Source organism: Benincasa hispida, chromosome 11 (assembly GCF_027475165.1).
Source record: "Benincasa hispida cultivar pf3 chromosome 11, pf3_genome.v1.1, whole genome shotgun sequence".
Taxonomy (NCBI): Eukaryota; Viridiplantae; Streptophyta; class Magnoliopsida; order Cucurbitales; family Cucurbitaceae; genus Benincasa; species Benincasa hispida.
Genome location: NC_143488.1, coordinates 39071393 through 39093951, shown reverse-complemented (window position 1 = coordinate 39093951; position 22559 = coordinate 39071393). Strand labels below are relative to the sequence as shown.

Here is a 22559-nt window from a genome sequence, read left to right as displayed (position 1 = left end):
GATAGGACGATGATGGCAATCTTGTGGGTGCCACAGAGTGTTTGGAGCTCACTAGCTTTCTTGAAGAGGTCGGACAGACACTTCCAGAACCACATGAAGGTTGCTCTCATTTGGCATCTTCACTATCTTTTGCCTGCCTCTACTCTTTCTCCTGATCTTTGGAAAATTATTAAAGAGAAAGTTAAGAGAGAGAAAAAAATGGTGGAAAATGTAAAATAGAAAATTGTTGTTTGTTTGCAATGTTGAGTGTGCTGTGGATGAATATGTATACATAAATTTGGGTCGGTGGTGTGTTGTACAAAATAAATGATTTGGTTGTCAAAGAGTTTTGACAAATTGATCATTAGAGTTAATACAATGCTAGTTTTTGGGATATCATACATGATTTCAATTTGCTTAATATAAATGACAATTAATGCTTTTTTAAATTTTTTAAAAAGAGAGAAAAACTTCAAATTTAATGTTATAGTGCATACCAATTCGTGAGAAATAGAAAATTGCAAAGAAAAAAAATATATGAATTTTTCTTATACATATGTAATTGATGAAGTTTTCTATAATTTTGTTGGTTAAATTAGGAATAGTTGAGTAGTTGAATTTTAAGTTTGTGTCTAACAAATCGCTTATTGATTGAGTAATTAGGAGTTATTAATAATGATTATATTGAGATTTGGAAGTTAGGAAATCTCATTTCACTTAATGCATGAAAAATAGAAAACCAAAATGCTACAAATATGCCAACCGTTATCTAAAATTTTTTATTAAGTATAATAATTCTTAAATAAAATTCGGTTCATTCTAGTTATTAAAAAGTGAGACTTCGATAAACAAATTGTGATTATTTTTAGGGAAAAAAATCAATTTGACACCACACTTATTTGATACGATCAATTTTGTAACACCCTGTATTTTTTTTAATATTAATGTAACTTTAATATTTTATTATTGGAGGGCATTTTTTGAATTTTGGATTTCCAGTGTAAGTGCAAGAATTTATTATTATTTTTTTTACCTTGAAAATTGTTCAATTTGAAAATTTATGATAGGAATAAATTTCTTTTGGGGAAGGAAAATAGTTAATGAAATATAGTAGAATAAGGAAAAGAATAAAATAAAGGATTTATTTTATTTCCTTATAAATTATTATTATTATTATTATTATTATTATTTATAAAAACAACCCTTCTCTTCTTCTTCCTTGAGCCACTCAAAGCCTAGCCGTCCCCTTCGTTTTTCTTCTTCCTTCAACCGCCGCCGCCTAGATCGGACGCTGAACATCCGCCACCAGCCACGAATCCCAGCCGCTCACCAGTCACCTCCATCGCTTGCATCCCTTTCTTTCTCAGCAACCCTTGCCTAACGGTGCCATCCGCGAGTATCGGCGACCCAAACCGTGCGATCTCTCCCTTATTAGTCGCGTGTCCGTGCCTCTCCTCGCCGCCGACTCTTCGCACTGGGATTTCGCATGCCTCTGCTCACGCCATGTTGGTCGTCGTCGACTCTCAGCCGTCCGCGGGTGCCAGATCTAAGATCGTGGGTTCGACGTCGTTGCTGATCCGTCTTGTCATCTAGAGTCACTTCTTCGTCCGACGCCGCCCAGCTCCTACCGTCGTCGCGGTTGCTGTCACATCTCTTTTGAGTAAGATTCTTAGTTTTAGATGTTTTCCGGGAAGTATGGGTGTGGTTTGTTTTGGAATAATTTTGGTTAAAATCCGTTAAGTTTGGACTTTCAGAAGCGATATTCAGAGGATTTTGAGGATGTTGCTCATCAAGAAGGAGACTGATTTAAATAAGACTAATATATTTAAAAATAAGACTAATATTCAATACACAAATTAAAATTCTACAAAAAAAAAAAAAAAAAAAACTGTGTATACAATTAAATTTGAATTTTTCTATCCCCTACACAAAAAAAAGTTTAATCTTCCCTCCCCACGCTACGAGCATGTCGTAAATCTACTTAAAACAAATACATAAATACTTTTTAAACCTCCACAACTATCGGATCCCTACAAATAAGCCGAGAACAAAGTTTCTTTAAAGTACACAATTAGGCTTCAAAATAATCTAAACCACAATTACAACATATACATCCCCTCTCCATAGCTATGAACGTGTCCTAGTTCTATCTAAATTCCATTTAAACCTACAAAGTAGCAACAAATGCATAGAAAGCATCGAAGTGAATTCCCTCCCCCCTCCCCCCAAATAAGCCAAGAATAAAGTTCCTTTAAAGTGCACAATTAGACTTCAAGATAATCTAAAAGACAATTCCAACATATGCATTTCACCCCCTCCTCCCTCCAATATTACGAACGTGTCCTAGTTCCACCAAAATGCTATTAAAACAACAAAGTAGCAACAAATGCATAGAAAGTGTCGAAGTGAATCCCTCCCTCCTAAATCCACCTAAATTTCTTTCAAGACTAGACCCGTCATTCAAAATATTCTTGAAGCCTAAACTATGCTACAAACGTGTTGTAAACACTACAAACAACCATTTTACTATGTTATGAACATGTCGTAAATCCACTTATACAACTATTGAGACTAAATAAATAATTAAATAGTCCTAAAATTATATAGCCCATCTCTCAAAAGCTATAACTAAGCCAAAAGAAAGTTCCTAAAAAGTGTTGGAACCCTTCCCCACGTTGTGAACCCTTCCCTCCTAAATTCACCTAAATTTCTTTGAAGTCTAAAACCATCATTCAAAATGTCCTAGAAGCCTAAACTATGGTACAAACATATCGTAAATACTACAAACAATCATTTTACTATGTTACAAATATGTCGTAAACCCATTTATACAACTTTTGAGACTAAATAAGTAATTCAATAGTCCTAAAAATATATAGCCCATCTCTTGAAAGATATAAATAAGCCAAAAGAAAGTTCTTAAAAAGTATCGAAAACCCTCCCATGTTGTGAAACCCTCCCTCCTAAATCCACGTAAATTTATTTCAAGACTAAAACCGTCATTCAAAATGTCCTAGAAGCCTAAACTATGCTACAAACGTGAAGTAAACATTACAAACAACCATTTTACTATGTTACAAACATGCTGTAAATCTACTTATACAACTTTTGAGACTAAATAAGTAATTCAATAGTCCTAAAAATATATACTCTATCTCTCGAAAGCTATAAATAAGCTAAAAGAAAGTTCCTAAAAAGTCTCGGAACCCCTCCCTCCTAAATAAGCTAAAATAAATTTTCTCTTGAAACCTACAAATTTGCAAAAGAAAAAAAAAGATTTATACAAAACTATAAACTTTCTTAAATACACCTAAAATGTAGAGAATGTTGAAATAAAAGTATCTATATTGGCTACCATAGGTGCAGGATAGCCTCATAACAATGTAACAAGTTTCTAATGAAATCCACTAAAACACACATATTTAACATAAATTTACACATGTATAATATAATACAACGTACATATGCATCTTTTCCGGCTTCGCTTACCCACCTCATCCTTCTTTGAGAAGTGACTTTTGTAAAAAAAATCCACTGGGCCGACATCTTCACTATTTTTTGTTGTCTATAGTTCAATAAAAACAATTATTAGTTAAATTTGATAATGAATAAAACAACAATGAATTTACAACATATTAATTCATTTTGCACTTTTAAAAAGGATTAGGACCCACAACAATGGTTGAAAGTGAGACCTTTTCTACTCTTCTTATTCGTTTCCTTTTTTTGCTACACAAATTTAAAATTTATTAATACCTATGTAACAACCGGATCCTTACATATTATGGTCCGACCGCTACGACATGCATGCTTAGACTTTTCTATTTTGAGATGAGTTTTGGTAAAAATCTCAAAAGAACATATCTAAGATTTTATTAATTAGGTAGAAAACTATATAAAAAGTGTATTTTACAAAACACCAGGATCCATAAAACACTAGCGTAGTGATACAAAAATGCATATGCCTATAATAGTGAGTTTGATGGTTGACCATTTGAGTGACGTCTAGTTTTGCCACCTACGCTGTGTCCTTACCTACAAAGTCTGTAAAAATAGGATAAGTATATAATATACTGTCACACCCCGCCCTAGACCACCCTCTTAGCCTAGAGAAAGGCGTGACTATAGCAGTTATGTACCCTTAGGTTGACAGTTACTGCCTAAAAACTCTTGCAGAATAATTCTGATACAAATTATATGCAACGGGACGGCTGTAGGCCCACAACTTATTAACTTAGAAACTTAATATGTTTAGAGTATTTACAACATTAGATTTACTTCTCTTTGTACTTCGGCATCGCATTTTACCAAAACTATTTATAAACAACTTTTCTCTTTAAAGCATGTACAGTATAACACATATACAACATGGCTTTAAAGATGATGACGCATGCTGGATAAAATCAATATATACATATGTAAATAGTTTTTCAACAATATGCATGCGTTCAAATCACAATTTAAACTTGCTTGGAAACCACTTTATAAAACTAGTAGGCATGAGAATTATTTTCACAAACATGCTTTCTGTAAATTTTGTAATCAAAACAGTTTAAAAAAATTTTAGTTTGAAAATATTTTAGCCACTCACCTCGAACTCTTAGGAACTTTTCACTCTAGTAGCTCCTTGGGTCCCTTTTTCACCCCTAGAATCCAGATTCAACTTACAACTTAGATTACTCATAGTTCCAAACCTTATTTGGAAATACTTCCTCCTAAAAAATTATTCTAAAATGTCTCAGAAATCTTACCCTGAACGTTCAGCTCAGAATTCCTCGTGATTTGGCCGGAATCTCAAAATCTTCAAGACTGGCCCAGACTGATTCGACAGTCTGACCCTTCTGCTTTCTTCTCAACCTGCAGCCCAGTTCCTTTGAGCCTTTTCCTTTGGCATCCCTACTCTGAAAACTAGACTTCTAGAGCTTTCAGATAGCTTTGGAATCACTCTAAACGCATGAGTAGATTGGAAGATCTCCTCGTCCAAAGTTGACACATTCCTCTGAACCCTCACTGCCCTTTACTTTCTCTACGAAATTTATGATTTTTGTGTGATTTGAAAATGAAATCCCAACTCCCTATTTATAGGCGTTCAAATTGCTTGTGGGATTGACAGCACCTACTTGGCTACATGGCCAAATGTTTAATCCTCCTTTTATCAACGTAAGCTGACTTCACCTTGGTTCAATGTGTTCTTCGCAAACGCATGCAACATAATTTCTTAGGGTTTAAGAATTTCTCTTAATCGGACACCTATATTTTAATTGATGTTTGTCCTTACGTCTTCAAGCTTTTTTTGTATTCAAATTAGGGTTTTTAAATGCATAATCCACCCCAACACGTCCAAATACATCACCTAGAAGCTTGCTCGGCCGTACAATTCACAGGCGAGGCGGGGCGTGATGTTCGAATGCAGCACCGGACAAGGCCTTGCTGACATGCATAGGCTGCTCTCACTCTCTCCCACTTTCTCGCTGATCTCGCTCTCTCCACTCTCGCTCTCTCCCACTTTCTCGCTCTCTCCAACTTTCTCGCTTAAACTCTCGCTCTCTCCCACTTTCTGGCTCAAAATCTCGCTCTCTCCAACTTTCTAGCTCAAAATCTCGCTCTCTTTACTCTCGCTCTTTCTAGCTTTCCCTCCAACTTTCTCTCCAAACTTTCTCTCCAATCTCGCTCTCTCCAATTATCTTTCTCTCCAAATTTTCTTTCCAATCTCGCTCTCTTCATCTTTCTCTCCAACTTTTCTCTCCAATCTTTCTCTCCAACTATTCTTTCCAATCTTTCTTGCTCTCAATGATCTCGCTGGTCTCGATCTCAATGATCTTGCTTTCAACGATCTCGCTGATCTCACTCTCAACGATCTTGCTCTTAGCTACTGCGAATTATTTGTCTCCGTGCAACTTCTACACGTTTTTTTCCAGATTTTTCCCAAAATAATTTCCCATATTTTCCTCAGTTCTTCAATCCTTTCTTCATCCACAACACATTTCACATAACTTCCCTATACTTAGCTGAAATTTCCCAAACTCAATTTCCATATTTTTCTCTTTCAAATCCCCATTTCTTCTTCACCATTTCACACTAACTTTCTCATCAATCTACTCAACTTATTTATACAAATTTAAATAGGGACACACAATTAAGTGAAAAATTAAGACAATTTAAATAAGAAAACACACTTAAATGTAAAATTGGGATTCGGGGTACACATATACCCAGTAAGTAGTTCTCACGTAGGGTAGTGACCAAATGCACAATCACATGCAACATGTTCTGAAAACATATGATTGGGACCGAAAACATATAATAACATGTGGTGGTCGGTTATGCTTCTAACGTAAATTTATTCACCCTGATAGGAAGATGAGGACTTAGACGGAAACTAACCCATCTGATGATTAGCGGGTATGCAGTCAATAGGGCCAGAGTCGCATCCAACATCAACCATTAACATAAACGTAAGTTTGGACTAGAGGGGTGTAACCATGCATACCCTGTTAGTCCCTAACATAAACTTGACATAGAAGTGGGTCTAGAGGGGTGCAACCATACATACCCTGTTAGTCCCTAGCATAAACTTGACATAGAAGTGGGTCTAGAGGGGTGCAACCATACATGCCCTGCTAGCCTTAGAAGCATAACCTTTATCTAATTAAAATTTAATCTTATGAACAAACATAATGCATGAGGTCCCTTGTTGATAAACATATTTTAAACATGTAATGTAACATAACAATAACATAATTATGCAACATATTAAAGGTACACTACCATGAAACACTTAAAGAGAGGGTGAGATAAACTACTTACCTTGACTGCGATCCTAGTTATTCCTTATTATTCCTTATGATTTAATCAGTAGAGCTTTCCCTCTTAAATCAGAAGGAAATTTGGGTAGCACTTTTCTCGCGTTTCTTCCTTCAAACTAACAGAATTACTTCACCATTTTCACACGATTTTTACGACTGAGTTTTGTTTGAGAATGAGTTTAACTTCCAGCCCAAAGCCTCCTATTTATAGCCGTTTCCAGCTCTTCTCTATGTGACAACTCATCCTACAAATGGCTTCTTTAAAATTACTTAGGTTTAAGAATTTCTCTTAATAAGACATCTAATTTTGGCTAACGTTTGCCCTTACATCTTCAACCTTTGTTTGTATTCAATTTTAGGGTTCTCCATATATAATCTATAAGATTGTGGCCAAATTCAACGCATAATCCATGTTTCTGTCCAAATCTCGCTCTCTTTGTTCTCAGAATCTCGCTCTCTCCAGCTTTCTCACTGGTTTGGCTCTCGTGACTCCCGCTTTCGCTCCCACTCTCTCCCACTGTCTCGCTGATAATCTCGCTCTCTTTACTCTCACTCTCTCCAATTTTCTCTCCAATCTCACTTGTTTTCACGCGTGGGTTGCCTTCACTGCTTGTGGATTCCACTTCCCCTTTTTAACTCTTTCAAATTTAAGAGTATATGAGCAATTAATTCACCTCCAATTCTTCCAATGAGCAGTGCCCAAACAAAAAGTTATCTACTGCCCTTTGTCTCCTGAATTAGCTAGCGTACAACTTCTAATTAATCCTCCCTGATTCTGCCTCCTTATTCATTATTTTTGGATAATTAATAAATTTCTTATTTTTTTCCAATTCTAAATTTCCACTCGATTTTCCTATTAAGTTTATATATTTTTCATTCTTAATTATATATTTTATTTGTTTTCCTGCTTTCTAAATTAAGGTTAGGGTCTTAACATTTGACATTTAATTTCCTGTAGTGTATGCGTATAAATTTGCGTTGTTACAATCTCCCCCCTTAAGAACTTTCATCCTCGAAAGTTTCTTGGTTCTTAAACAGATAATGGTATTTGACTTTCATCTCTTCTTCTCGTTCCCATGTAGCTTCTTCCACTTGCTGATTTCTCCAGAGAACCTTCACTAAACTTATTTCTCGATTACGAAGTGACTTATTCTCTCTTGCTAGGATACAAACTGGAGTCTCTTCATATTCCAAGTTTTCACTTATTTGTAGAGGTTCATAATTTAGTACATATGATGGGACAAACACGTATTTTCGAAGCATCGATACATGAAATTAACTGTATTGTAGAAAGGGTGGGTGGTAATGCTAATCGATAAGCTACTTGGCCAATACGTTCTAATATTTCAAAGGGTCCAATAAAGCGGGGGCTAAGTTTGCCTTAATGCAGGTCTTGCAATTAACTGTGTTATTCGAGTTGTGAAGGTTTTGGGTATTAGTGAGATCTCAGCTCTTTCAAGGTCATCCATTATGTGTTTGGAGATGGTATTTAGGGCAGCTGTATGAGCTGACTTTCTGTTAAGAGCATCAGCAACAATGTTAGCTTTTCCTAGGTGATAAAGGATCTCACAGTCATAGTCTTTGACTAATTCTAACCATCTTCGTTGCCTCATATTTAACTCTTTCTGGGTAAATAAGTACTTAAGGCTTTTATGATCTGTATAAATTTGGATCTTTTCCCCATATAAGTAATGTCTCTATATCTTTAAGGCAAAGACTACGGTAGCTAACTCCAAGTCATGAACGGGATAATTTTGTTCATAAGGTTTTAGTTGTCTTGAAGCATATGCTATTACCTTTCCATGTTGCATCAATACACGATCAAGTCCCTTCTTCGATGCGTCATTGTACACAGTTAAACCCCCTGATCCATCAGGTATAGTGAGAATAGGGGTTGTGGTCAACTTTTCTTTTAGTTCCTGGAAGCTTTGCTCACATGCTTGATTCCAGATAAAAGGATTATTCTTCTTGGTGAGGTTAGTTAAGGGTAATGCTATACTTGAGATATTCTTCACAAATCGTCTATAATATCCTGCTATCCAAGGAAGCTTCGCATTTCGCTGACTGTTGTTGGGCGAGGCCACTTGCTAAATGTTTCAATCTTAGCAGGATCCACTGAAATTCCTTCTTGCTTTACAATATGCCCTAGGTAGGCAACTTGTCGCATCCAAAACTCACACTTGGAGAATTTGGCATACAACTTTTCATTTCTTAATATGGAAAGGACGTCCTTAAGATATTTTTCATGTTCTGCCTTAGAATTGGAATAAACCAAAATATCATCTATAAATACGATCACGAAGTTATCAAGATAGTCCTTAAAAATTCTATTCATCAAGCCCATAAAGGCTGCTGGGGCATTCATTAATCCAAAGGACATCACAACGAATTCATAATGCCCATATCTTGTTCGGAAAGCAGTCTTAGGTATATCAGACTCCTTGATTCGTAGTTGATGATATCCAGATCGTAAGTCTATTTTGGAGAATACTGAGGCCCTTATAATTGGTCAAATAGGTCATCAATGCGTGGGAGTGGGTACTTATTCTTTATTGTCAACTTATTCAACTCCCAATAATCTATACATAAACGCATTGATCTATCCTTTTTTTTAACACGCAACTTCAGAATAGGGCGTATAAATCTCTTATCTAACAACATGCAACTTCAGAATTAGAGGAGGGTGCGGCGTCGGTGTCGGAGGAGTGTACGACTGTCGACATCGAAGGAGTGCTCGCCGGACCACCAAGCTTGCAAAGAAAAAAGTGAATGGAGGAGGTGGAAGAAAAAAAATGTGGCGGAGGGGGGGAGGAGTGGGAGGAAAATGGTAGAAAAGTGGAGTGAGAAAGGAAATAGAGGGAAAGAAAGTGGGAATTAGGAAAAAAGGGGAAGGAAAAAATGGGGGGAAGGAAAATTAGATTTTTTTTTAAAACTTTGACAGACGCGTTGTGCGTCGGGATAATTGCCTAGTTGCATCGACATAAATATGTAAAAAAAAAAACGTAGGTTCTTCATTTTGACCGACGAATCAAAATTACGTCGAGAAAAACCAGTTTATGTCGATGAAAATTGATGCGTTGGGAAAAAAACGTCGAAACAGATAAAAATTGTTATAGTGTTTTTTACATTTTTTTTTTGTTAAAATTAGTGGATAAGCTAGTAAAAACTCATCTATGTTTAGAATCTAGTTTGATGAATTTAAAAGTTTTGATGAAAATTGAACTTTAAAATTGATTTTATTCTTTCTTATTCTTAAATTATGTAATGACATGTTAAATAATAAATGGAAAGACTATGTGCTATGATAGTACTATATTTTTTTCCACCATCATATAGTATGTGTATGATGGAATCGAAATTAGCAGTCAAATTTTGTTCAATAAACAAAACTATATGCATGATACATAAAACTAATAATTAAGCTTGGCAGTAAACTAACCATAATCCAATAATTATACAAACATAAAGTTATATTATAATGAGGGAAGAAGTTCAGTTTTATGATTGATCATATAATTTTTGATATATTCATCAAACTGTGTGAAAAATTTTAATTGAAGTCTTTGTAAATTGAAACACGTAGATATTTATTTATCTTAATTAAGGTAAATTGAATTTCTTCTTCCTGAAGTTCAAAAGAAACCTCTTGATCCATAAGAACTATAGTTGTAAGGAAGATGGGAGATGATGTTCTTCGAATCGACGACGAAAAGGTCGGCTTGCTGGTTAGGGTTTGCCGGAGTCGGAGTCAGGAAGAACTATGGCGGCGAATTTCCATTAGAAGTCTGAATCAAAATCCCATCAGTTTGTTGTGTGACATTCCCCTTTAGCTCATCCAATAATTCTTTAAATTGTTCTGGTGGATGCATCATTTCTTCTAAGGGAACCTCCCACTAACATTGTTCCTATATATGTATGTAATATAAAATATATTATTGTTTATAATCTATTCACTCATACTTTTAAATTCAATTGTAATTTAATAGGAATATCAGATGTTAGAACATTGTATAAATTTTGTGGTTGGCATTGTTTTATTTGATAACAATCTTGATTTTTTTTTAAATGTTAGAGATTTATGAAGGGATTGAATCCCAAGTGGAAGCGTGTGAACGCCATATGATTTTAATTTCAATTTCAAAAACAAACCAAAAATCCAGAACAACAATAATTTTACAAGATAAACAACAACTGCTAATTTGTACAGCATGCTTTCAAAGAAAAATAGAGAGGAAGATAGGGATTCATGGATCCTACCCTTGGAGACAAAAAATTTTTCACGAATCCTCTTACATCATGAACAAATGTGACTCTCTCTCAAATTTACAAACACAACATCACAGCAACGTCAATGGATACCACCAAGAGTTTTTACCCGTTATTCTCGAGGGTTGAGAATCGACTAGTTGTCACTCTCACCCATGCAAATCAAAGGACAACCTTCATAGGCAGGAGTTCACAACTCACTCAGGATCAGATTAAGTCACCTATGGTCATTCTTGTGAAATATAGGTCTCTTCTAGTAATGGTATTATATACGAAGATTATTCATTTCGTGTTCCGGTCTTATATAAACTCTTTGTATAGAATATATTTGCTCGCATATCTCTACATGAATTATCAGGATTAGATCACTTGTAGCACTTTACAATAATTGTAACAACTACTAAGCGGGCCATATTTGTAGTGTCACTAGGATAACGTACCCAACCTTATCTATCTATTATAGATTGTTAGTTTATCACTTAAATATGGATCCACCTGTATGTCTCCACATACATGTTTAATGTTTAAGTTATAGTAGATAACTTTGGATCTTAGTTTATTGCTGTATGTCTCCACATACATGTTTAATGTTTAAGTTATAGTAGATAACTTTGGATCTTAGTTTATTGGTTTTTGGATTAAGGTAATGATAACGCTAAAAAAAAACCTAGTTTTCTATCATTAACTCTATCCATTTCATACAATTCTTATGCATATAATGTTCATTTCATAGGTAAATTTGTCTCGAAAGGGCAAAAGAGTCATTTAGGAGAAATTTTAGTTAAAATGGAGTCAAAATGCATTTTGGAGTCAACTAATATGAAGAAGACACAAGAAATTATGAAAATGTCATCTTAGCAGTGTCACAACCCCACCTCAATGCTGTTGTGTAATGCTGAAAGGCAGTAGATGCATAAAGAGGGAAGTGCCACGATGCTACCCTTAGTGTCCTAACACTATTAGTTTTGACGAGAAAAAAGAAGAAACACGTGCGCCCTCCAAATTTGTCCAAAGTTGCAATGCTACCTCAACCCCACTCCAACGCTTGAGGTCTTGAATCGACAAAAGAGTTGCAACGCTCTCCTTACTATTGCAATGCTACACCTTAAATATAAAATGAAATTTTAGCCATTTTCACGGAAAGATCAGAACTTCACTTGATTTTCTCTCAACTTTTTTTTTTTTTTTTTTTTCTTTCTACATTTTTTCTTTGTTTCTTACCTTATTATTTATGCATCCATGCTATTCCTTGATCAATTTTTGAAGGAGATGCTACATTAAGATGAGTGATCTAGTTTAGTTTAGGTTAAATTCTTAATTTTCTTGGTATGAGGTTGAATTTTCTATAATCATTCACGTAGTTGCTTGAATTTCTGTAATAAATTCTTACTGAAATTGATTCCTGAATGTGAAATAATTTCTATACACTGGATTTAAGAATTTTTGGCCAACTTTCTTTTATTCAATGATTGCTAGAAATAATAGCATGTCTATATACATAATTTCTTAGGGCAACCACAACTAAAAAGTGCAAATGTGTGAATTTGGATTATTGAAAAATTAATCTTGTTCACAATAATGCATGATTAGTAATTCAAGAACAATTGGACTATTAACTTAGACTTTCTAAACTACTAATCCAATCTTAGTCAAGTACTACTCTTTCGTAATGCAAATGAACAATTAAGTAGGCCGCTATCAATTCTTATTAATTGAGTCATTTTCTAATTACACAACCAAGCATATTAAAGATTTCCACCTGGTATGCGATGGGACGTGTCCTCAAGGAGTTACCCAAGAACAACTAAATCTTTGAGCCTTTTCCTTTTCTTTAAAGATTTTTTTTTTCAATATAATAAGTTCTTGACCTATTCAACGATTTTTTTTTTAAAAAAAATTCATGAATCTACTAAACACTAAATTGAAATTTTAGTCTTTATTAGACATAAGATTTAATTTTATATCTAATATTTCATTTAATACTTAAGATTTCATCTGGTAGTGATTTTATTTTTATTTTTATGTTTTTTAAATTTATGTTTATTTTCTCCTAAAATTTCATACTATGGTGCTCATATTTCTTGAAGAAACACTTGAACTCTTAGTCAAACAAAACCATATTTTGTAAACTTTTTCTTTTTAATATGACATGATTTTCCAAAACATTAGTGGATAATAAAAAATAAAAAAAACTTATAGGTGCAAATATTGTTTATAAGTTGAATTTTTAAAAACCAAGTAGATACATTTTGAATATGTCAAGGATACATTATATATAAAATTAAACTTCAACGGCGTGTAAGATATTTTTTTAATGTTCTAAGGCCAATTATAAAATTGAAAGATCAAGAATACAAAAAACTTCTTAACGTTCATGAATCTTTTAAACAAACACTTAAAATCCAAAGATGAAAATTGCATTTTAACCTAATATTGTTCATACATTGTGAATTTTAGTTTTTCTTTTCACTCTCATTAATTAGTATGAATTTGATAGCCATGGTTAATGATTTATATATACATAGAGATAAATTATAGACATATGTGATTTAGGTTTGATAATTGATTACTTAGATTTGCGTTGAGATTTTAAAAATTAAAAAAAGTAAATCCATTATTAATTAAATAATTAGAAGTTACTAATAATCATTAAGATTAGGAAATTAAAAGTTACAATAGATCATTAAGTATTGAGATTTGGGAGTTAAGAAATCTGGTTTCTTTAATCATGAAAAATAGAAAACCGATATGCCATAAATATGCCAACAATTATCCAAACATTTTTACATTATTAATCATTTTTGACATTTACAGAATAACTCCTAATTTTTTTATGAAGTATAATAACTCTTAAATAAAAATTGGTTCATTCTACTCATTAAAGAAAGGGAAACTTCGATAAACCAATTTGACTCTAACACTTATCCTGATAGCATCAATATAATTTTGACTCTAAACTTTCACTTTCATCATATTTTTACATTCTTTTTTTTTTTTTTGTTAAAATTAGTGGATAAACTGGTAACAACTCATCTAAGTTTAGAATATAGTTTGATAAAATTAAAAGTTATAAAGAAAACTAAACTTTGGAATTGATTTTGTTTTTTCTTATTTTTAAATCATGTAATGAATGGAAGGATTAGGTATTACTGTACTAGATTTTTTTCTATCGACATATAGTATGTGTGTGTTCAAATCGAAATCAACATTCAAATTTTGTTCATTAAACAAAACTATATGCATGATACATGAAACAAAATAATTAAGATTTGTATTAAACTAACCATAATCCAATAATTACACAAACACAAAGTTATATTATAATGAGAGAAGAAGTTCAATTTTATGACAGATCATACATCTTTGAATATAATAATCAAATTGTATGACAAATTTTAATTGAACACTCAGTAAACTTAAAACAAGTAGATTTTAATTTAGCCTAATTAAGCTAAATTGAATTTCTTCTTCCTTAAGTTCAAAAGAAACCACATGGTCTATAGGAATCATAGTTATTGTAGGGAATATGGGAGATGATGTTGTTCGGATCGATGACGAAAAGGCCAACTTGTTGATTAGAGTTTATCAGTATCGGTGTCGGAGTTGGAGTTTAGAAGAACTGTGGCGGCAAATTGCCATTAGAAGTCTAAATCAAAATCTGATCAGCTTGTTGTGTGACATTCTTCTTTAACTCATCCAAGAATGCTTTGAGTTGTTCTAATTGATGCATTCCCATTTCTTCTATAGGAAGCTCCCACCAACATTGTGCCTATATATATAAATATGTTATTGTTTATAATTTATTCACTTATACTTCTAAATCAACAGTAATTTAATAGGAATATGTTTTGTTTGAAAACGATTTCAATTTAATAAAAAAAAATTATTCTTGTTTGCTCATAATTTTTTTTTACCTAGACGACTCACCATATTTAATAAAGAAAAAAGAAAAAAAAATATTTGATATTTGATTTTAAAATTAAGCTTATAAAATTTACTTCTATACTTGGATTTTTTTCTTTGGTTAAATTTACTTCTATACTTGGATTTATCAACCACATCATTTAGTTTTAATTTAGGAGTTTCGGTAAAGTTATTCAATGATTAATTTTTATATTAATCCAACTTAATTTTAATTTTTAGCAAAAATTGATTCTATCGAAAATTTAGAGAACAAAATTGTAGTGTTTTTCTAATTAGTGGATAAATTTGAAAAAGTTAATTTAAGTTTAGAATCTAATTTGGTGATTAAAGTTGAGAGGAGAAATTTATTTTTTTTTCTCTTATTTTTAAATCAATAGGTATGTATTGATAGTGTTCACAAAGAGAAAAGTAGAAAGAAAAAAAAACAAATTGGAAATATGATTTTCATTTGGTTTTTTGATCTTTTTGTACCCAGTTTATCGATGCAATAAAGTAAATTTAATGTCTTGAGTTTTAAATAAATTAATCCAAAAAAATTACTTGTGGTACAAATGTTTTCTATTTATTTTTTTGCAACTTCAAATTTAAAAAATTGTATAATTCACTTAACACTCAACAATTTCAATTTAAAGATCAATGAAGCAGAAAATGGTGTATTTTAAACAATTTAAGTGTAATAAAAATCATAGTATCGTGGTAAGAATTTTGAGTTTGATAAAATACTTAGAGGGAAAGAATTCAATATATAATTATCACCTACCTATAATTTAATATTTGAATTTATTATTTATCATGTTATCAGGTCAAGTGAGTTGTCATGTAAATTAGAGTGCGAACCGACTCTGCGTATACAAAAAAAAAAAAATTATTATTGTGTGTAAATGCTTAAACCTCATTTGGTAATAATTTTATTAATAATTTTCTATTTTAAAATTTATATATATTTTTCCTAAATTTCTTTTCTTGGAAAACCACTTAAATCTTTATTCAAATTCTAAAAACAATAACAATTTGTTAAAAATAAAAGTGAATAACAAAACAACGAAATTCATAGATAAAAGTAACACTATAAACTTAACTTTAAAAAACTAAATAGTTATCACACGAAAATTTTAGTCAATCAATAACTTATAAAATTCTCACTATTATTCTACAAATTCTCTCTTTATTGTCTACATTTTTTTTTTTAAAAGTAACAAAATCACAAGCAATCAGAATACTCATCTAATTCGCCACTTCTTTGACAACTGAAAATAGTTTATCTTCACCAAAATTATAAATAGCAAAAACGTACAAACCAAATTTAAGACATTTTAACAAACAACCAACCACAGTACAGTCTGTCCATAGTACGTATTTTACAGTTTCATCTCTACTGTATATGACATCAAACTATAACGCCCATCACCAGCCTCACCAAAAAATTAAGTCAAACTTACAATCCAATATCTCCTCAAAATCTGATCAAAAGAGTCTAACGAATGCAGTGGCAAGTCTTGTGAAATGAGTCAGAAAGAGAATGGATTGAGGGAAAGGACATTGCAAGTTCGTCAATCTTTTTGAGGACGCAACTCAGGTTCCGCTTTCCCTTGGCTTACACCTTTCAGTGATCGGCCGTGTTCTCATATGTCTATGGTGAAATAGGGATGAACATGATGAAGGCAAGGTTGTTTCCATCTCTGGAAATACTTCTCGCTTTAATTAATATATTCTTCCAACCTTCTTTCAAGAGGCGGAATAACATCTTCACTTCTGCTTTCACAGGTGAAGATGCCGTCGAGCATGCTTTAGCTAAACTCAGACGATTTCCTTAACAAGGGTTAACTCACTCGCTTAATGTCACACCCCGCATCAGATTATCCTCCTAACCTGGACGGAATGGTGACTGTAGCAGTTACAACCCTTTTTCTGGCACTTACTGCCTATCTTACCTGTTAAAGATTGCTCAAAACCCTGAATACATTCAAATTAGCTCAGAACTTAACACATTTACATTACAGGGTTTCGCAGCATTATTCATACATGAATATTACAACTTAGTGAACCCCATTTAGAATACTAGTCACTAGTTAGACACATGTGTATTAGCTAATACCGATCTTCAATTACGCTTCCTTTAACCTGTTTTTTTGAGTGGCAGAGCAGTAGCAGAAAAGTCTTCTGGGAACTGACCGCTACTTGGAAATGAAAACATTTGAAAATGTGAGCTAGAAGCCCAGTGAGTGACTTAATAAAACGTAAAACTCATGCTTAAACTGAAAGCTTGAAAACATAATACTGGAACTTAAAATATACCAAGCAAACGTGTACATAAAACCTTTTAAAACATTGTATCTGCAACCTGAATCTTAGTTGAGAATGAACATTCACTGCTTTAATTCCCATCGTCAAGCCATGGCCAGGTGAGTCCTCTACTTCGACCTGTTCATGTTAAACTATGGCTAGAAGAGATCCCTACACCAATCTCTTTAAATATACCGATGGCATCTCAAGCAACATCCTTAAAACATAAACGTTGATAACAACCCTTAAACATCAATAATCATCATTGTTCCTTAGTTGAGAACGAGCATACACTGCTCTAGCTCCCAACGTCTATTATCGGCCAAGAGACCCATACCTTGTCCTCTCATTTAGACCTACCTACATACACATGGAGTTTGCTATGTACCGTCAACACCTTAGATACATTTATTCAGATACCTTCCCTACCTTCAGTATCCTTATTCATTATGTTTAGAAATACCAACACATGTACTTTGGCAACCTTAGGTATTTAAAACATAGTAAGTCAAGCTTCATTCAACCTTAGCTTTAACCCTAACGCATGTTTCATACTTTGTGAAATAAGTTGGCTTAAAACATATTGAACTAGCATGTAAAACCACTAGCATGCGTTAGACATGGTAAACATACTTGGAAAACTCATACATTAGTAAACATCATGTGTTGATAAACATTCGCATTAGAAATTTCAAACTATCCTTCTAGGCTAGAAGAATATACAACTGCCTTTATCCTTAGTTGAGAGTGAACTACTAGTTCTAACCCTCAACGTCAACCTTAGTCGAGGAAACCTCATTTTGCTCAGTCCCTCGACATTGTATTACCGATGTGCACGTGATTATAGCTGAGTACCGTCGTACCTTATGTACTTGACTAGGATACCTTCTCATTGTCCTTTAGTATCCTCAGGTACTTGACTAGGATACCTTCTCATTGTCCTTCAGTATCCTTAGGTACTTGACGAGGATACCTTCTCAAACGTCCTTCAGTATCGAGCTGCTAAGATACCTTCTCAAATGCCTTTCGGTATCAAGTTGGTCCAGTACCTTCTCGAATGTCCTTCGGTACCAAGTTGATCAGATACCTTCTCAAATGTCCTTCAGCATCTGGTTGGGCGGATACCTTCTCAAATGTCCTTCGATATCGCGTTTTAATTAAAACTAGTCATAAACATTTAGTTGAACACTAAGGCTTAGTGCTCAAATCATCATACTAGTTCATTCATCATACTAGATCATCATAAAAATGGAGTTACTTAAACATGCTGAAAGTATTTTGATAAAATAACATATTTAAATCATGCTTTACTTAGCATGAGAAACCATTTGACGAATACGTTGCTTGGCATTTCATTTAAACACTTAGCATGAGAAATATCTTCAAGAAATCACAGTTTCTAAATCATTAAAACAGTAAGTCATCACATAGTCACTCACAGCTCATTGGCCTCTTAATGGGTTATATGCCTCTCCTAGCTCTTCTTTACCTAAAAGAACATAATTCCCAGTTAAACTACTTAGAACTCTTAACAAAATACCTCATATAGTTCATTTATTAATGGAACTTTTATCAACAAAATCAGCATGACTAGCGATCACCCACATGAGCGAGATTTACCATTCCGAGCTAGATTTGGCACTTTCCAGCGAGATTTGGCGCAAAACCAGTGAGATCCAGTGCAAACCAATGAGATTCCTGTCCCTAGCAAGATCCACCTCTCGCTCTCGCTCACTCTCGCTTTTGAGCTGCCTACTTAATCTTCCTAAGTAGCTGTCTGCTTATGCCCAGATCCTTTGTTACAATTTCAAAAATTCATAACTCAAAATCCATCCCTCTTTTGAAGAAACCTCCTTCTACAAACATGTTTAGAATTGAGTTAGCAACATTACTTTGAAATTTCAGCTCAAAATTCCTCGTCGTTTAATCTAGAGATTCAAAAATTCATCATTGGCCCCAATTCAAACAGCTGACTGCTTGTTCAACAATTTCCAGTTCAACCTTCAAAATTATATAACTCGATTTCCAGGCCTCATCTTAAAAAGTTTCATTCTACAAAGTTGTTTATAACTGAGTTAAAAATATTACCTCAAGGTTTTAGCTCAAAACGCTTCGTAATTTGTCCTGGAGCTTCAATTTTTCACTGATGGACTAGATTCACCCAAGAAATGAACCCTTCGTGAGTTTTCCTTCCAGCAGCCCAACCACAAAAAATAGACACACAGAGCTTTTGAATGCCACTAAAATTACACAAATAGCCTAAGTAGTCTGTCCAAACCAACCCAATGAATTCGACCTTCTGGCTTATATTACCGTCCAAAATCCAGCATGAACCCTCCTTGTGCCACCTAACTCACTATTGGTGATGAAGGGCTAGGATTTAGCAAATTTCCTTTTGTAACTTCACTCACAATATTACTTCAGCACTACTCCTCATTAGATGGCATGGTTTCATTCATATGCTTATTATGCATTCCATCTTCTATCCTTCCTGAGACATGGCATTATTTAGCTCATTATAAGACATCACATTACTTAAAGTAATTAGGATTCGGGTTTTACACTTAATCCTTCCCCTTTACCCAGAGGATTAGTTACACATGATGAAGAAAATGGATACTGAATGTATGGAGAAGAACAGAGAGATGATGATGAATACGATAATGATATTAAAATCTAAAGATCAACATTTGTTACAGATAGTGAATGAAAGATTAGAGATGAACATAGTAGATAAATGGAAAATAAGAACAAATACGGGAAGAGTGTCAATATCTTGACACAGATCCCGATCGGAGACGATGTGCTTGCTAGCATGTGGTAAAAATGGAGTGCAAAGCTTCCCTTTCGGCCTTGCTTTCCAGGTAGAAGTGACCTTTTGTGCAGAGCTTCTTCTTCGGGAATGGAAATAATTGGTTGCTCAGAGACTTACCTCTCAGTCTTGTCTCGTCTTTCTCTCGAATTTTCTCTAAATTGTCTCTTCAGACCAACCTCTTTTCATTGAATTTGAGGCATCTATTTATAGACCTTGGCTCCTTCTGTATTAGTGGTCCCGCTCTGAAAATCTGATAATTCCTGCCATGGCTTGGTGAAAATTTTCGCTTTGCTCCATGATTTATTTGTCATAATCATACAACAGAAAAGCTGTACAATGTCAGAAGTCTTTGCGAATGCGTCGCTCTTTACATCTTCGATCGATCGTCGCATGCGGTGTAATTGTTTTGATCTTTTATTGATTGCCGCATGTGGTTGAAATGTGTTGATCATTTGAGTCCATGATTGATCGTCGCATGCACTGCAATTGCGTTGTTCTTTGTCGTTCTTGATTGATTGCCGCATGGAATGTGGATGCGGTGTTCATTTTTGTCCTCGAGCGATTATCGCATGCTGTGACCTATTTCCTGCAAAACCAAGACTTGGACATTTCATTTTGCCATCGCAATGGGGTTAGCGGGTGTGCTCACGACACTTTACAATTTTTGTATTTCTAAGCCAATTTCTATACTGTCGACGCAACTTTTCCTTCATTTTGCCGCATAATCTAAATAAAACAGTATAAATAACTTGTATTTCTACATGTTATCAGGAAGCTCCCACCAACATTGTGCCTATATATATAAAATATTAATTATGTGGTTGTTTATAATTTATTTACTTATTGATTGTTTATAATTTATTCACTTATACTTCTGAAGTCAATAGTAATTTAATAGGAATATTATAAGTTAGAACATTGCATATATTTTAAGGTTGGAGTTGTTTGTTTGATAAGGATTTCAATTTTTCAAAAATTATTCTTGTTTGCTTTAATTTTTTTTCCAAGACCATTTTCACCATATTTAAAAATGAAAAAAAAAAATTTGATATTTGATTTTGAAAATTAAGCTTACAAAGTTTACTCTATACTTGGATTTTTTTTTTCTTTTGTTACCTATTTTTTACTAATGTTTTGAAAAACTTCTCATTTATTTCTTTTTAAAATTTATTAAGGATTGAAATGATTCTTTGAAAATAATGAAACCGTTATAAACAAATTAGGAGAAAATGAAAACAAATTTCAAAGATCAAATAGTTATCAAATGAGGTTTAAAAGCTTTTGAATTTTGAAAACGGTTTAGTTTTAAAACAAACAAATAAAACACAAAATAGTTATCAAATGGAGGTTCTATAATACCTGATTTGCCTTCCGTAGTTTGTTCAACTCTTCACCATGCTTCCGCTCCATTTCTACTCGATTCAACACTTGAGTAAGTTGTGTATTCAATTCTCGAACATTGACATTCCAGTGAGCTTCAATTAACTACAGCGTACTAGAGCTTGGTGGAGGATTTCGAGTCACAAATCTCTTGATGAGGGCTTCAACGCAAAGGTGGCCAAAAGAGAAGACCTTCTTCTCAGGCAAAAAGATGATAATGGCAATCTTAGCACCGCAGAGCTCACTAGCTTTCTTGAAGAGGCCAGACCAGCGCTTCGAGAAGGTGACTTGAAGGTTTCTCTCATTTGGCATCTTTACCATCTCCACCTTTTGCCTCCCTTTGCTCTTCCTCATGATTTTTGAAAAATTAATAACGAGAAAGTTAAGAGAAAGAGAGAAAAAATGGTGTGAAAAATGTAAAGAAGAAAGATGTTTGTTTTAGAATGATGAATGTGTTGTGAATATGAATATATATATAGAGGAATTTGTGGTTGTGGTGCGTTGTACAAAGTAAATGATTTGGTTGTCAAAGAGATTTGTTATTAGCTTATTTATATTATATTATACCAACATGTTAATCTTATTTATATTTTGTTTGTTTTTGTTTGTATTTAAGTATAGTTTATTGTTATGTTTAAAAAGTTGATGTTTATGCTTTAATATTTTTAGTTTAATGCAAAATTATTGTGATTTTTTGAAATATATTTCTAATGATATTTGATTTTTTTAGTATTCACTTTGAAAATATAATTTAAAATAGTTTTAAAAGTTTAATTTATTATTATGTTTAAAAAGTTGATGTTCATAAATCCTAATATTTTTAGTTTAATACAAAATTATTATGATTTTTTTAAATATATTTCTCATGATATTTTATTTTTTTAGTATTAAATTTGAAAAAAAAAATAGGTTTAAAAAGTTTATCTTATTGTTATGTTTAAAAAGTTGATGTTCAGAAACCTTAATATTTTTAGTTTAATACAAAATTATTGTGATTCTTTTAATATATTTCTCATGATATTTTATTTTTTTAGTATTAAATTTGAAAAAATAGGTTTAAAAATTTTATCTTATTGTTATATTTAAGAAGTTGATGTTTATAATTT

At 33.1% G+C, this 22559-nt stretch overlaps 1 pseudogene; it reads right to left on the bottom strand.

Moving 5' to 3' along the window:
• Positions 1-10137: 10137 nt before the first annotated feature.
• Positions 10138-21807, bottom strand: LOC120089869 (agamous-like MADS-box protein AGL62; annotated as a pseudogene).
• Positions 21808-22559: the final 752 nt, after the last annotated feature.